We start from the raw sequence: 16,625 nt of genomic DNA, 5'->3' as shown, positions 1-16,625 counted from the left end.
CAGGCTCCAGGCTCTGAGCCATCAGCCCAGAGCCCGACGCGGGGCTCGAACTCCCGGACCGCGAGATCGTGACCTGGCTGAAGTCGGACGCTTAACCGACTGCGCCACCCAGGCGCCCCGAGAAGATGACTTTTAAGCAAACAATGCATATCCCATGAGGAAATTGAAATAGAGTCATGAGTTAATTTCCTTGCATCCAGGCTCCTAGTTAGTACAAGAGGCAGAACAGAAACACCCTGATTCTACTATGCTATAAATAATGACTTCAGAGTTGTATTTACCATTATTAATAGTAATTATTTATGGGTAGTGAAAAGATACCATGTTGGCTGATGTATAAGGCACGTGTCTTTTAGTGATGATTTGTGTGACCACAATATTGGTAAAGAAATGAAAGAGTAGCCTATTAGAAATCTTAGACAGGCAAGGCGCCTGGGTGGCTCAGTTGGTTAAGCATTCAACTTGGGCTCAGGTTGTGATCTCAAGGCTCGTGGGTTTGAACCCTGCATCAGGCTCTTTGCTGACAGCCTGGAGCCTGCTTTGGATTCCGTGTCCCCCTCTCTGTCTCTCTCTGGCCTTCCCCCACTCATGCTCTCTCTTCCTCTCAAAAATAAATAAAATTTTTTTAAAAAATAAAAGAAATCTTAGACAATTTGTGAATGGATATGAATGTACACTAGACCCATCTCACCTCTCTGGCTTCTGCCGTAGTGATTGTGCTTCAGTTCAACACTCTGATTCTCAGTGATAACCTTTAGTTCCTAGACATGGCATCTCCAAAGTGTGTTTTCCAGATTGCCTGTACAATGGCACCACCATTATTCAAGCCATTGTATCTCTCCTTTTTTTTTTCTCCCTACTTCTCAGATCCCACATTCAATTAATGGCCAAATGCAACAAGATTTACCTTCATGAATGCTTTATGTATGTCCTTTTCTTACCATTGTCACAGCTATGACACCAATTTAGGCTTTAATTCTCTGTCTCCAGGAGACCATCTTCAGGATTATAGCTGGATTTAACCAAACCCAATCAACTCACTCTTCTCATCAAATACTTTCAATGGACACCCCAGTTCCTATTAAGGTAAGTGCAAATTATTTATTCTGACATTCTTGGCTAGAAGTGACTGACATTTCTCAATTTCTACTTTGATTTGTACATGTTTTATAGAATAGCCATGACACACATAGTAATGCTCAACAAAGGACCTAATTTTCTCTATATTTCTCTGTTCCTTGTGGTTAGGACATATGGCTAGCTCTGGTTAATTGGCTGTTAGCAGAAAATACATGTGTTTCTTCTGTGCCAAAGCATAGAAGAACAGGTGTGAATTATCCATGCTTCTTTATTCTTGTGAAGCAACAAGGAAAGCTGCATGTTTCAGATCATGCAGCTACAAAATGGCAGAATTTGAATCCCTCCTGATCTCTGATGGATATGTGTTGTGAGCAAGAAATAAACCTTTGATGTGTTGGTGCGTTCTTGAGCTATTGGGATTCTGGAGTTAATTTGTTACCGCAACACAACCTAGCCTCTCCAAACTGATGCATCACCAAAGTAGGGGAACTCAACAACTTGGATATCATTTTGTGTTTTCTCATATCCTTATCCTTGCCTTTGTGTATCTCTCCATTGAGTACTTCTTTCTTTGAATTATCCATTCCTCCAGACCTTATCACATTGCTCTACTTAAGTTTTACTCATCCTTGTAGAACCATCCTTTTTTTTAAGTTTATTTATTTGTTTTGAGAGAGAGAGAGAGAGAGGGAGGGAGGGAGGGAGGGAGAGAGGGGTGAGAGAAAGGGAGAGAGAGAATCCCAAGCAAGCTCTGCACTGTCAGTGAACTCACTAACTGTGAGATCATGACCTGAGCCAAAATTAAGAGTTGGACCCTTAACTGATTGAATCACCCAGGTGCCTCCTTGTAGAATTATCTTAAATACCAACCCTCCTTAGTGCTTGTCTTTATTTGCCCAATCAAATATAATTTCTCTTCTAATCATAAAGAAGCTTGGTAGTTACTTTTGGAATGTTCTCCACAAATTATGCCTCCTATTGATGTTACCTGTATACTTTTTTTTTCCTCTCAACTAGAAAGGAGGTCCTCTGAGGGTCCAAATCATTCATATATATATATATATATATATATATATATATATATATATATATATGCGGTCCCTTGTATCTAATAGTTGTCCAAAAAACATTTGTGAAACTGAGTTGAAGAATCAGAAGTATGCATTATTGTTTCCAAAGTTTCTACCATATTGGCTAAAATAAAGTGTGTTTTGGGTATTTGATGAATTGACTTTTATATAATGATTTTTTACACAAGTTCTGTTATTTTCCGGTTTCTTTTCTATTTCCATCATGAAATGGTGAACTTTCTTTTCATTATTGTCCTCTCAAGACCTAGGACATTACTTAGCAAAAAATTAAGTGCTAGATAATGTCAGTGAATAAAGATTCAGTACCTAAAATATTACTGTATAAAAATTTGAGTTAGCTAAGATTTAATTGCATATAAGACCTCTAAACCTAGAAAGAGTCCTCAACATATAAGCTGACAGAGTTTTAAAGCTAATAGTGGCTTCAGAATAAGGAAATGAAAACTAAATTTTGAAGAAGGTGCTCCATTTGCAAAGGATTCTCATATATATTACTTCATCATTTGATTGATAAAATCACTCCCTGAAGTAGGCAAGTATCGTCTCTACTTTAGATATGAAGAAACTAAATCCCAGAAAGGTTAAGTGACTTGTGCAAAGTCAAACAGCTGGTTTAAAATGGGTTCTCAGGTCTTCTAATTCTTGGTCCATTGGTCGCTCTTCTATGTTATTGCCTTTCCTTACCTAAGTTTTGGTCCATTGGTCATGATTCTATGTTACTGCCTTTCCTTGTTTAAGTTAAGGACCAGAAACATCTTTAGTGTCATCATTATGTTTGTATCATGTGTTATCTTGGCAGCAGCAACTATGGTAAGTATCTGAAGAAGGCGCACACACATGTACACACACAATTATGCAAGCCTCCTTCAGTCTAGGCTAAAATAGAATTAATCCTGTGTTCATTGCTGGTGAATGCTGAATCCTTCCATATCGGTGTTTGTGTTTAAGAATAAGTCACTATACTCACTCTGTAATTGAATGTCAAGAAATATGAAAATATATTGTTTTATTGCTACTGTTCATTGATTTATCGGAGTGATTTATTGTCGATGGACATGCAGTACAACAAATCACTTTGCTGACACCATCAGCTGCCTTAACTAGGTTGTCAGTTCACGACATTAAAGGTAATGGATGGTGATTATTTTACAGTAATGGGTTTAATCAGCGCTTTGAATGACTTAGCAGTCATGTCAGAATAGAGCCAACTCATCATTCATCAAGGCAGCATTTTGTTTACCAACATCATCTATAATTCATTTGATTGTTGACAATCATCAGCAAATAGCTCTCAGGCAAAGTTTTATCAGAGATGGAAATCTGCACAGCTGCAGCATGCTAAATCACCCCATGGGGCTGCCTGAGTAGATGCAGGTGGGGAGGAGATGCACTTTTCATCAGCCCCCAGAAAGGTGGCTTCCACCAACTGGGTTTATAATCTTCTTGGCATTCTCATGGATTGGATTCTTTCAGGTTCTCTTTAGCCCCCAGTGTCATAGGGTCTTCAGTCACCAAGAAAGATTTCAGGTAGGAAAATGAGAAGCACGTGATCTTGTTGTTTAATTCAGCTCAACACAGCTAAACACATGGTCCTGGTTTTGCTACTTACAGCTAGTAGCATGGAGGCCTGATCTGCAACCACTACTAAGGGGTTCACACATCTTGGCAGGTTTGGTGACCCAGTGGGATAGATATAGCAAGGGTCCATTTTCATAAAAGATTATAGGGCTTTGTATAGGAAATCTCAACATAAAGCTACGACCTTCTTTGGCCCTTTGAGTATCTCATATTTCTTACCAGAAGGGAAAAAAAATTATATACATGCAACATTTTTACATATAATTTTAGTTTACAAACTAGCCATAGGGAGCAAAGTAGAGTCGTTAGGACCTCTGATTCTTATTTGTTGGAATTCCTTACTGTGTTTTTTATCTACTTATTTTCATATGTGAGCCAAGCAAGAGACACAAGGATCCATAAGTAAGAATTTGAAAGGAAGAGTTATTTTGCAATACGGGGACAGACTTCAATATACGTTGCGCTACCTTGGTCTTCTGTGTAAGAAGACATAGTACACAGCACGTACCTTTGATGCCTTATAGGTCCCAGGGTGTTTGTGGGGGTGTAGTGCCCAGTGGGAGGCAGTGGTGCCAAACGGAAGATAGCAGCATCGATGGGAGCAGCAGTGTTCATGCCCAGCAGAAGCAGCAGTGGGAAGTGAAAGATGCCATGGGATCTGCAGGTGCCATGGATCCAGCATTAACTAGAAAATGAGATTGTAACTCAAAGAGATGACCAGAAGAGGAACAGAGAAGCCATGCAGTGGCTGTTAGGACAGTTTGATATTGAGCATTTGTGGGATATCCTCTAGAGGCTGCCAGAAATTATTTTATGTAGTGGCAAGCATACTTCACAAGAAGCTGGAGACACTAAAATTGTAGGGGTGGAACAATAGCCAGGGAAGAACTGGTCCCAATAATTAGCAACATGTCTTTGGCAGAATGATTGCTCCTCTCTTGCTCTTGTTTTTCTCCTCCGTAAACTGAGAGAGTTAGGATATGTTGATTCCAGTGGCAAGGAGTGGGTAGAGCTACATCAGATCATCTGATTGCCTTTTCCACAATACACATGGAGCTTTCAATGAATCTTAACAGAACCTGGGTTTGGGGTTTGGTGGATGTCAGATGAGGAGGTGAGAGAGTTAAGGGTGTTTGTATGTGTGGTAGAGGTGATGGATATTACTCTGATTAGTATTTCCAACATTGATAAACATTTGGTTGTACCATTTCTAATTTCCTTTTAGTTCTATGATTCTATAAAAATTTGCTGCATTAAGTTCTTAAATCAGCTTTAGTTTCCTTTTGTAGACCTATTCTTATTTCTTAGGCTGTTCCAAGCATCCTTAGTTGTGGAGGGAGTAGGCTTCTCTAAGTCAGATTCTGTGGGTGAGACATTAGACATGGATGCCACTGTCAAGTAGTGTAAGAAATGAAAGAAATATAATAACATTCAATGAGTGCTTGCAATGTGATAAACACTGTTCAAAGTGCTTTTCATATGTTAACTCATTTAATCTCACAACAAATTTAGGACGTAGGTTTGGTTGTAGGTTAAGACAAATCCAGGTACGTAGAAATAAAATAATTTGCCCAAGTTTGCCCAGCTAGGAAGCGACAGACCAGGCTTTGAACACAAGCAGTCTTCTCTCTATTAAAGTCCCATAGAAACAGGATCATGATAAGGAAGGAGAGACCACTGAGGATCACCACCATGATGATGAGATCATCACTATATTTTTTGGCAGTGTCTGGACACAGATATGGACACTGAACCCTGAAGGAGTGGCAGAGATTTTTTTAAAAAAAGAAGAAGACATAAGAAAGGATGATAAAACAAAAAGCTTCTCAATCCTACTTTGGATGTCAGTGGAAGAAAGTGATGACGTACCTTTTTTTTTCAAAACAAAATTGCTTGTTTAATAGCATGGACTTTATTAGATAAACATTCTTTCCACCTTTTTATCATCTGCAAAAAGCTGGGAAATACTCAGATTAAACAGCTAGTGTAAAAAAAGAGGAGACTATATAAAGGAAGCTTTTACTGCTTTTGAAACAACTCCATTTCCTTACATCTCCATAATGCACCCAGAGCTGCCTGCCTCCACTCTGGCTCCAGGAAATATTACTATGTAAGTCTTCCCTCTGCCAATGCCATCCTCTCTCTTCTTTAGATAATAGAAAGGATGCTCGGGAACTGACTAGAAGGGAAGGAGAAGTGGTCTTCAAAATGAGTTTGTTCAATTTGTGATGAGTAAAAGCTACCACTGCAGAGATGTTTCTTCATTTACTAGAATGTGTTCTTGCCAAATGCCCTTCACAAATCTCCAAAATGAGGACACACCGGCTAAAATTTTCACTAGTAAGAAACTTCCCTTACCAAAAACTGATGTCACCACTCAGGAGAAATTATGAGTGCTCATAAGCAGGACATCTATGTACCTGTTTCTCCTGATGCAAGTGTAAAGATGGAAACTGGGATGGCTTCTTACCTTTGAAAATCCAAAGGCTCAACTAATTGAAATTTGAAGGTGCTTAGATAATCAAAGCTTATGTTCAAGTCCTACACAAAAAGCTCAGAGCTTCTGAGAGGTTTCAAATATTTGAGTAACCACAGTGGTCATGGAGGGCCTGCACATACAGAAGATAAGCCCCTACATGACAGTACAAAACTGAACATGACCCGGAGATTGAAGCAACTGCAAAAAGGAGGTATCAGCATGGGCTGAGCTGGTTAAGTAAGGCATTGGAACAAAGGGAACCTTGAAGAAATGATTGACCACAAAAGGAGTGAGGACAATCAGAGCAAAAGTACATTAGCTTTAGCAGTGAGAGTATTACTGAAGAATGAGGTGATTCTCCTAAGTATAACTTGATTTGGCCACAAGTATGTGTGTATATTTAAATCATTGTCTGAAAACATGCTAATATTACTGAAATTTTTGGTGAATAACACATGACTCATGTAATTTTCAAACTTTCAAAACTAAATGGATGAGTGATGTTTAGCTAGTAGAAAAATAGCAATGGGAGTGTTGCAAATTTCTTTCTACAAGAATGAGGGAGAGAAGGAGAACAATGTCTCTATGTGGTATTTTTGCTGTGAAATGTTCATCATTCAGATATTCTAATGGTTGAACGAGTTCTATATTGTTGGATGGGAAATATCCACAGAATTATTTTATTTGAACTAATTTTGAATCTTTAATAGAAATAATGCATCTATATATGCTAATTGTAGAAATGTTTTTTTAAATGCACATTAAAAAGTAAAGAAAAATACCTGTAAAGTCATTGTTGTCCACCCTGCCAAAGGTAAATTAATATTTTGCTGTATCTCCTTCAGACTGTGTGTGTGTTAGAATGTGCTCATAATGGCTTGAAATTTGTGGTAGACTGTATATGGCTGCTGATGAGTCATCCTTCTATGTGTGCACATGGCTCCCACATTGACTTTGGGTTTAGCCCTGTGATTTTATCAGCAGGTGGGACATCAGGAAGCATGATGCAAGTGGAAGGCCTGATAACCACCTGGTCTAGACTTCGTGAAGATATAAGACCTCATTTATAGGGAACTACAGTCTTAAAAGTGTCCCACATAAGCCAGGCCCCAGGTGAGCCTGTAGCTCCATTGCAAAGAATTACTGCATCAGTGATTCTAGAAGATTACAGCAGAAGGCCTCCTTAGCCAACCAAAAGATTATGAAATATACCATAGTATTACTTTAAGTCACTAAGTTTTGGGGTATAAATGATACATATTTTAAACCTAATTTTACATTTAATATACTGTGAACAATTTCTTATTCTTAAACAGAACTCAATAATGTTATTTTTAAATTATGTCATCATATTCCATTACAACATGTACTATAGCCCATCCAACTAATGCCCTATAGTTTGAGGTATTAAAATTAATTTTTAATGCTCAGTTGGTGACTCTCTAATGCCTCTTCTACTATCTGTGGTTCAGGGAATGTAAACTTATTTTGAAACAGGTTTGTATGTCACTGTATTTTAAACTATTTGAGAATGGTAGCTATGATTTAGTCACCTTTTTCCCCCTCAAGCCCCTGCACTGTGCATGGAAAATAGTTGGTGCTCAAAGTATTTATTGAATGAAAAAAGCATGAATAATTTCATAAAATTTTAAAAATAACAGTTAACACCCTACACATTACAATACAGTGTCATATCCATGCAAAAAGTAACAGGTATATGTTAGTGATCTGTCTTCCTCTACCTTGGACTTTCATGTTGTCCAGAAGAACTAAGAAGAGAGTGTTTCCTTTGAATTCACTGTTGTCATATAAAAATTGTTATTTATTATTCTTGGGATTATTACTTCCATGTCCCATTCTCTTAATGTCCCACTTAGAATGTAGGTAACAACTAGCTGATGAATGAATTTGTACCAAATTGATAGCTTTTTGTTTTTACCATCCTCAAAGATGTGTATGCTCATAAAGAAATAGTTTCATTTTTCTAAAATCATATGACATCACCTATATTTTGGTCTTTATGGCAAGAAAATACTTTGAGGTAATAGGCTGTTTTAGGATTTCTGTTTCTTTGGTTCCCTCTGTAAATAAGGATAATTCAGAGATGGCCATATTGTATTTTTTAAGAAATTACCATCCTTCATTAAAGCTAATCCAGTATTAAACTTAGGTTTGAAGTTAAATGTTTTAGAAAAGTAGAAGAATCGGGGCGCCTGGGTGGCGCAGTCGGTTAAGCGTCCGACTTCAGCCAGGTCACGATCTCGCGGTCCGTGAGTTCGAGCCCCACGTCAGGCTCTGGGCTGATGGCTCAGAGCCTGGAGCCTGTTTCCCATTCTGTGTCTCCCTCTCTCTCTGCCCCTCCCCTGTTCATGCTCTGTCTCTCTCTGTCCCAAAAATAAATAAACGTTGAAAAAAAAATTTAAAAAAATAAATAAATAAAAAAGAAAAGTAGAAGAATCAAGATAACAAGTTATTTTTTGCATTAACCTTTAGGGCAACTTCTTTTCTATTTTGTTTTCTTTGGATGAGGGAAGTAGATTGTAATCTTCATTTTTAATTAGGTTTTAAAGTATGTATTCACGTTTAATAGAGAAAATGAACAACCTTAAGGATGTCAGTTTCATACTGAAACCACCATTACCTATTTGGGTAACAACACTGTGTAGGAGGCACTGAAGCTGCAAAAGACTTTCCTGTAGTTTTTTTTTTTTATATATAATTTTTAAATTTTATTTATTTATTTTGAGAGAAAGAGTGAGAGAGAAAAAGAACGTGAGTGGGGGAGGGGCAGAGAGAGGAAGAGAAAGAATCCTAAGCAGGCTCCACGCTGTCAGCGCAGAGCCCCACGTGGGCTTGAACTCACAAACCATGAGATTAGGACCTGAGACGAAACCAAGAGTCAGACGCTTAACCGACTCTGCCACCCAGGCACCCAAGACATTCTTGTAGTTTCAAACTTTGATCCACAGAACTCTTTTCCTTCACTACTTTTTATAGTTAACCACTGAATATCTGCTCATTTCACTTCATCTTCCCATCATAGCATCCTCCCTCTTTGGGAAGCAGGGGAAAAGAGAACCAACATTAATTAAGCATAGCCTGTGATCCCATGAAATAGACCCAACTATTCATATTTTATAGCTAATAAAACAGACTCAGATGATTACAGATCAGTTGGTTGTAGAGCTGGCACTTAGATCTCTCTAGATTCAAAGAATGTTATTTCTGATATGGAATAATCAGAAGGCCTCAATTCTTGTTGTAGTTCTTGGAATGCTTGTGAGATCTTAGGCGAATACATGAGCCTCAATTTCCTTATTAGCAAAAATTTTCTACCTTTCTTACCTATGTATAGGGCTAACATTACTTTTCCCGCCTGTCTCATGGGGTAATATGATATTGGTTGAGAATATGTTTTAAAAACGGAAACATTTTATAGAACTATATTGATTTAAGCTCTAGATTCTGAATGAATTTAATGACTGGCCCACATATGGTACATGAGCATCTTGGCCATCCTCATGAGTGAGAAAAAGGACTCTTTAGAATGTCCTTTTGAACTGAGCCTTCTGCTTTTCTGTATATGGTGACACATTGATTTTCATTTCTTCCTGCCTCAAAGCAGTCTTGGGGAATTTTTGTTTTTCTTAGGTAACAGGGCTGAGATCTACTCACCAAGAACAGCTTTTGAAGGGAAAGAAAGTTGTGCCTTAGAAACACATACTTTGAATCTGGTGAGAGAATGGAGATGAATTGGCTGATTTCCAAACATAGAGGGAGACATGTCTTTGAGTCAGTGATTGCAATTACTGACTTCGGTGTGCATATTGAGTGAGTCAACCCCCCTTCTTCTGTCCCCTGAGCACTAAGTACCTTACATTGTCTTTTACAACTTTTCTTTCTCTGTAACAGGTTCCCTCCTTTTTTCTTAATCTCTAAAATAACACTTTTTTTTATGCCAAGAATTGGGCGCTAGATGATGAGGAACATGTTGTTTGTCAATTTACATTATGGTTGGTCAATTTATTTATAGCAGTCCTTCAAACGTCACACCTGCAAAAAGGGGATATGGTGTTAGCTCAGGTCTCTCCATTCTGAATATTGAGAAGGTGTTTGGAGAACTTTTGGGTTCCTCTGAATCACACTGATTGCTTCCAGTATCTTCTCGTGATGGCAGATACTAGTTCAATGTTCCAGCACTTTCTTTCCTCCAGAGGCAACATGCATTTTGTGAAACAATGTAATGTTTCTATTAGGTTGAACTGTGCGAATTACTGTATTTGTAGGGAAAAATAGTCAAATACCAGTAGTTTCATGTAGTTCAACCTAGTACCTCCAATGATTATCTTTTGCATACATGTTTACCTTCTAATATGTGGACCAAACTAAACTAATCTATCCCAATTCTCTAAAAAGAAATAATAGCATCAGGTGTTCCTACTAATAGATAGTATTAAATAATTAAGTTTTCTTCTTTTTCTTCAGTCTAGAGTGATTATTCATCAGATGATGCAGCTCATGAACTTGACAGAGGTGATACAGTCATGAGGAAACACAGTGTCACCTTTTTGCAGGTGGGCAGGTTTGCAGCATTTCAGTGCTCAGGGAGATGGGAAGCTAGGCAAACTGGTGCTGGCAATAAAGAGGAAAGGATGGGGGGAGCAGGCATGACACTGTGGCCCAGGCCAGGGAGCAGTGTGAGAAGGGGTACTAGGAAGATCCCAAAGCCTTTTCTGTAAGCATTCCCTTTGTTTTAGAGAGGAGCTTCTGATAGTTGAGAAGATAACTGCTGAGAATGGGGAAGCCCAAACACTGGGGAGTATAGAGGCTGCCTCCAAATCCCACCTTACCACTTGCCCCAAGCGTTACGTATCTTCCCATGATGAAAATAGAATTTGGTGATTGCTTTAATGGCAATTTGCAATCTCCATATTTAAAGTTTATATACTGTATATTTTTCCCATTAATTATATTTCTTTCTATAAATTAGCTTTCCAAATTCATGTTAGAGGACAGTATTAAAATGCTCAGGGACATTGCTCTGTCAGTGAAACCATGACAAGAATAGTGGAGTGCTCCTGAAGCCGTGAACTAGCCCCAGAGTGGCAGCAGTGATTTGCTAGCCAGTCATTCCATTAAAGGGGGATTCAACCCGTATTACAAAGCAGGCAGCTCGGGAGATAATCAGATGTGGAAGACTTGGGTGAAACTTTTTTCTTGTTTTTTTCCCCCCTTCCATTTTGTTATGCTTTGAGTACTATTGTGCTATTTTTCACTCCTACATATGAGTATTTACTGTACAGCATTAATGATTATAAAAATGATATAAAACCAATATTGAACACTCTTTATGTGGTAGATTCTCTGCTAACGGATTAATAGGCTCATCTCCTTTAATCCATACAAAATTCTTGTATGTCAGGTATTATTAGTACCCCCATTTTGCAGATGGAGACATCTAAAGTTTGAGATGTTGATTAACAAGTCTCAGGTTATACAGTTAGGAAGAGCAGAACCAAAACACACACCGTGATTTGTCTGACAGCAAAGGCAGATTATTCTATGAATTCTGCATTCTACCACTCTGATTAGTTTGTGCAAGGACAAGAGGATGAATCCAGCTGAACACTGAAGTGACTTCTAAAGGTGGTATGACATTAAGGGTGTGTATGTTTGGTGGACCAACCAGGCACCCCTGGCATCTGTGTACAGGAATAAAGCTCCGCCTACCTATAGCCATATTATGAGCTAAGCTGCTTCATTTATTCCAAATTGACCACTCATTAATTTCCAGGTGACACTCTATTCTTCCATTTAGAAACTTGAAGTATTTCTAAGTGAAATAAAATGGCGATCTACAAACTTTCATGTTCTTTGTCTTAAAGTTCAAAACACTGGCATTAAAACTTCAATACCCCACTGGCCTTCACTGGCCTAATATTTCTTCTTTTACATCAGTTTTGCTCACCTTGGAGATGGAATTTGAAAGTAGATTAAATAATTTCAGAACCTTTGTTACTATGGTGACCTAGGATGGAATGTGTGAGATGCTTTCCTTCATATCTTGAGACTGAGAGGTCTGCCTATTTGTCACTGTCTTTTCAGAAGTTCGTGATGTGATAGAAGGGATAATGTATGGGAAAAAGTGGTTTAGAGACAGACTGAGAGAAATTCAGCTTCATAATTGGCCTTTGTCTTCTTTTGAGAGGTTCATATGTGGATAATTCTGTGGCTCATGTTCAAAGACTAATAAGTCTTATATGGTTTGAAGCCTGATTACAACACTGTACTATTTATTTCTGAATGTGGCCCAAAACATATTCTTAGGTTTCATCTCTTTTCTCAGCATGATCATTCCTGGGTAATGTCACTTAGCCTCAAGTTTTGAATACCATCGATAAAATGATGATTTCTAAATTTATATCCCCAATCAAGAATTCTTTCCTGAACTCCATCCTTGAAACTTATAAGCCTTCTTGACCAGCATTGCCAAATAAGATGTAGGAAACCCAGTTAAATTTGAATTTCAGATAAACAATAAATAACTTGTTAGCATAAATAAATATAATATTTGGGATACACTGCATTAGAAGTTATTATTTTTCTGAAATTCAGTTTAACTGGACATCTGTGTTTTACTTGCTAAATATGGTAACCCTACTCCTCAATCCAACACCTGTATTTAGACAGCTAAAAAAAACGCCCTAGGCTTATCATGTCCCAAGCAAAACTCCCAGATATCCTCAACCAACATGCTTCCCTCAGTCTTTTTCAAATCAGTGAATGACTACTTCACTCTTCTGGTAATTCAAGCTAAAACCTTGAACTCTTATCTTTTTGGCGTACCTATATTGAATCCAATTATGAATTATTTTGATTCTACATTTATTACATGTCTAAAATGTGACTACCATTACTACATCCATTGATTTTGTCTTGGACCAAGTTACAACCATCATCTGCTGGGCTACTGAAATAGTTACCTTGATTTTGCTTTTGTATGAAGTCAGACTGATTCTTTAAAAATATAAATCATAACATGCCAGAAAGCTCTAATTCTGAGTAAAATCCAAAGCCATAAAAATTGTCCAAAAAGCCCTGTGCCCAGCTGTCCTCTCCTTGTTATAACCTGTCCTTCCTCATCCCCAAACACTCCTCTAGTTTGCTCTATGCACACTAACCTCCTCATTGTTCCACAAATACACCCAGCAAACTTGACCTTAGAGCCTTTGTACTGTGCTGTCCTTTGCCTGAAAGCTTCCTTGCCTCACCCATATGACTTCCTCCCTCACTACATCCTTCAGACTTTATAATGTCTTGAAGAAGCTTTCCCCCATTCTCCACCCTCCAGCACTCACTATTCCATTTACATTGTTTAATTTTTCTCCATGGACTTGAACCACATGGAATTGACCAACATTTGTCAGTTGATCCACATAGAATGAAAGCTCAGTGATGGCAGGGACCTGTACTGTTGTAGCCTTAGAACTTAGGACACTACCTGGTTCTGTGAAAATCTGGTGAATAAATGAATGAAATCATCAATTGTTTTTGCAGTAGCCAAATGTAGGAAAAACTCACAGAAAAAATGGATATATGTATGTGTCTGTGAATTGGAATGTGCGTATTTGAGTATAACAAGATGCACACGGACATGGAAAGGTAATCATCTTTGTGTGTATGTGAGGGTCTCACCTAATCTCAGTATGCTTGAATGATAAGGATGCTGGAAGACTTAACTTACTTCTCTGTTCTCTATTACTAGTAATCTATTGATGTCTTTGTCTAATGCTTTGTGTATCTATAATCAGAATTTATTTTTGCTTACGCTATTTTGAAAGACTGAGGAGGTTTTTCCTTATTACTTTGGGCAATGCTTCCTTGAGTCATATGTTAGCAATGGTAACTGTTTATCGTGGCCATTCCTCTTTTCTCTTGGCATCTACATGTGTTCTTTTAATCACATTGCCATTACCCTCTAATTATGTAAAATTATGTTACATTAAGTATAACTTCTGCTGGTAGCCACAGGGTGGCATTCATGTTCTTTGCTATCACTTTAATGACTTATAGATTACAAGGTCACTTTGAGTAGATAAATAGCCTATAGATCCTTTCCAGTGAGGTTCACATTCTGAATTTTCATATTAACACTTGTAAATTGCAGAACTTATTATGCTATCCCACCTGGACCTCATTTTGCTTCCAGCATCTCCAGTCCCTTTCTGCAGGAATCCAAGATGATTCTATCAGGTGGCCTTGTTTTAATATTTGACTCAGAGAGAATCTAATGAAAGCCAGCAGCTGACACTGCCTTGGTATTCATTTGAACTCAGCCATCATGGGAAGATTTGCCAGCAGCCGTTAGCACAGGGCTCTGACCGAATGCTTGGTGGTAAACACTAAACTGAATAGCACGTAGGATCATTTACCCCAACAGGTTTGTGCCAGTCTAGGTAGATTCTCCAGACTGGTCCTTGAGGCAGTAAAACCATCTATTTAATATTTAAATATGACTTTGATTATTAAAAGAAAACACACACAAAGAAATGTTTACATGGGGAGATTCAGCTGTAATGTGGCATCTGGTTTGTGTTTTTGAGATGCGAAGCTTATCTCTTCTACTCTTACACCAGAGCTGACCATTCATTAATTCATTCTTTTAGACAACTCCATCTCATTCATTAACTTATGGTGAGTTCATATATCATTATATATTTTATCCATATTGTCACATTTATTACATATTTTATTACATTTCTCAAGCATTATTTTTCCCACTTGATTGATGAGGTGAGGATTAGCAGAGTTAACAATTAGTTGAAGGCAATACTGAAAGTAAACTATAGGGGTGAAATAGAGGGTTTTGACTCACTTTTTCCTCTTTTTATATCCCTACAGTTCTGGGGGCGGGGGGTGACAGAAATACCTCTTACTTCCAGGTGCTCCAGCACCTGAAAGTCCTCTCCATTCTCTATCTCATGTAGTGCTATAGGGGTTTTGTTGGCTTTCCTGACTTCAACCTCTTTACCTATTCTATAGTACTTTCCCCTTCTTCAGTCAGCTTACTAAAACTCTGATGTCCTTTTTTTCTTAGAAAAAAGTGGGATCTCATTACAAACTCATTTTACCTTCCTTTGACCTTTTAAAATTAATTCACTGAAAAATTTTCTCCTTCTAAACCCTTGAATGTTCCAGTGACTCAGAGGTAACAGAAAGCCTTGTGGTTTCCTTAAGCCACAAATACAAACCCAGTACAGAAAGCCAGATGTCCATTCCAATATATTAAGCAAGACTTTAACTTTCATTGGAATTTTCCTGTCTTCAGGGAGCAAAATGCAATCAGATTCATTCTTTTGGCTTGCTTCCCTGTCCTCCTGTCTGCTAGATGCTCTTACTGACCCTTACAGGGTAGTGCATGTAAAGAAGAGACGTAGTGGAACAGGGAGTTCTTACGTGGCTAATATTATTAGAAGACACCTTTGCTTTTCTGATGCCTGAAAGATAGGTAAAGTGACCCTATGCCTTATGGCATTTATAGGTTCTTAAGAGACTCCTTGACTGGGCCCTCAGACTGTAGCTCCTGTCATTTGAGAATCACCTCTTCTTTGAGTTGGTGTTCCTTATGCCCCTCAACTTCTGGTTTTCTGGCTGTCCACTTCACATAGACCCTCTTTGGGAATTTCACTGGCACTAAAAACAACCCTTTTGATGCAGGATCATTTTAAACATGACCCTAACCTCATATTTCTTTTAATCATAGGTTCTATATCTGGTCCCCAGCATTCATGCATCTTTGATCATCACTGAGAGTGGTTACTCCCCAGATAAAGCAATTTTACTCTGCTACGATGAGCTGCTTTAGCTGGCCTCTCATCTGGATTCTTTCACATAGAATCGACAATGTTCTTCCATGTTCTCCAAATGTAGAGAATGTTTCTCATACTCTCAGACTAGTCTCATAAATCCTTTCTCTGGGCTTGAGAAAATCCGTACATTCTCAACACATTTTTGTCTTCTTTCTAGGCCAGTTGTCTAACTAACTGGCTCTCTGAAACCTACTTCAAAAATATCTGCCTCTTTGTTGTCTCACTTTTGTATTTAATATCAATGGTTGGATGCTTCAAATATAAATCCCAAAACATATATTTGAAAAGCATTATTTAGGGGCGCCTGGGTGGCGCAGTCGGTTAAGCGTCCGACTTCAGCCAGGTCACGATCTCGCGGTCCGTGAGTTCGAGCCCCGCGTCAGGCTCTGGGCTGATGGCTCAGAGCCTGGAGCCTGTTTCCGGTTCTGTGTCTCCCTCTCTCTCTGCCCCTTCCCCATTCATGCTCTGTCTCTCTCTGTCCCCAAAATAAATAAACGTTGAAAAAAAAAAAAAAGCATTATTTAGAAT

The 16,625-nt window shown here is 38.3% G+C and overlaps 1 long non-coding RNA gene across 1 annotated transcript in view; it reads left to right on the top strand.

Annotated features, from left to right (window-relative positions):
- The first annotated feature begins 988 nt into the window (after positions 1-988).
- LOC147582529 (uncharacterized) overlaps positions 989-16,625 on the top strand; it is a 236,753-nt gene continuing 221,116 nt past the window's right edge. The window contains exon 1 of the long non-coding RNA XR_015248743.1: positions 989-1,086. This is a non-coding gene — a long non-coding RNA (uncharacterized LOC147582529). The remainder of the gene's footprint in view (positions 1,087-16,625) is intronic.

This window comes from Puma concolor, chromosome A3, assembly GCF_028749965.1.
Source record: "Puma concolor isolate L17-30 chromosome A3, mPumCon1.1.hap2, whole genome shotgun sequence".
NCBI lineage: Eukaryota > Metazoa > Chordata > Mammalia > Carnivora > Felidae > Puma > Puma concolor.
The sequence above is the reverse complement of the archived record's forward strand: the minus strand, read 5'-3'. Positions and strand labels throughout refer to the sequence as shown.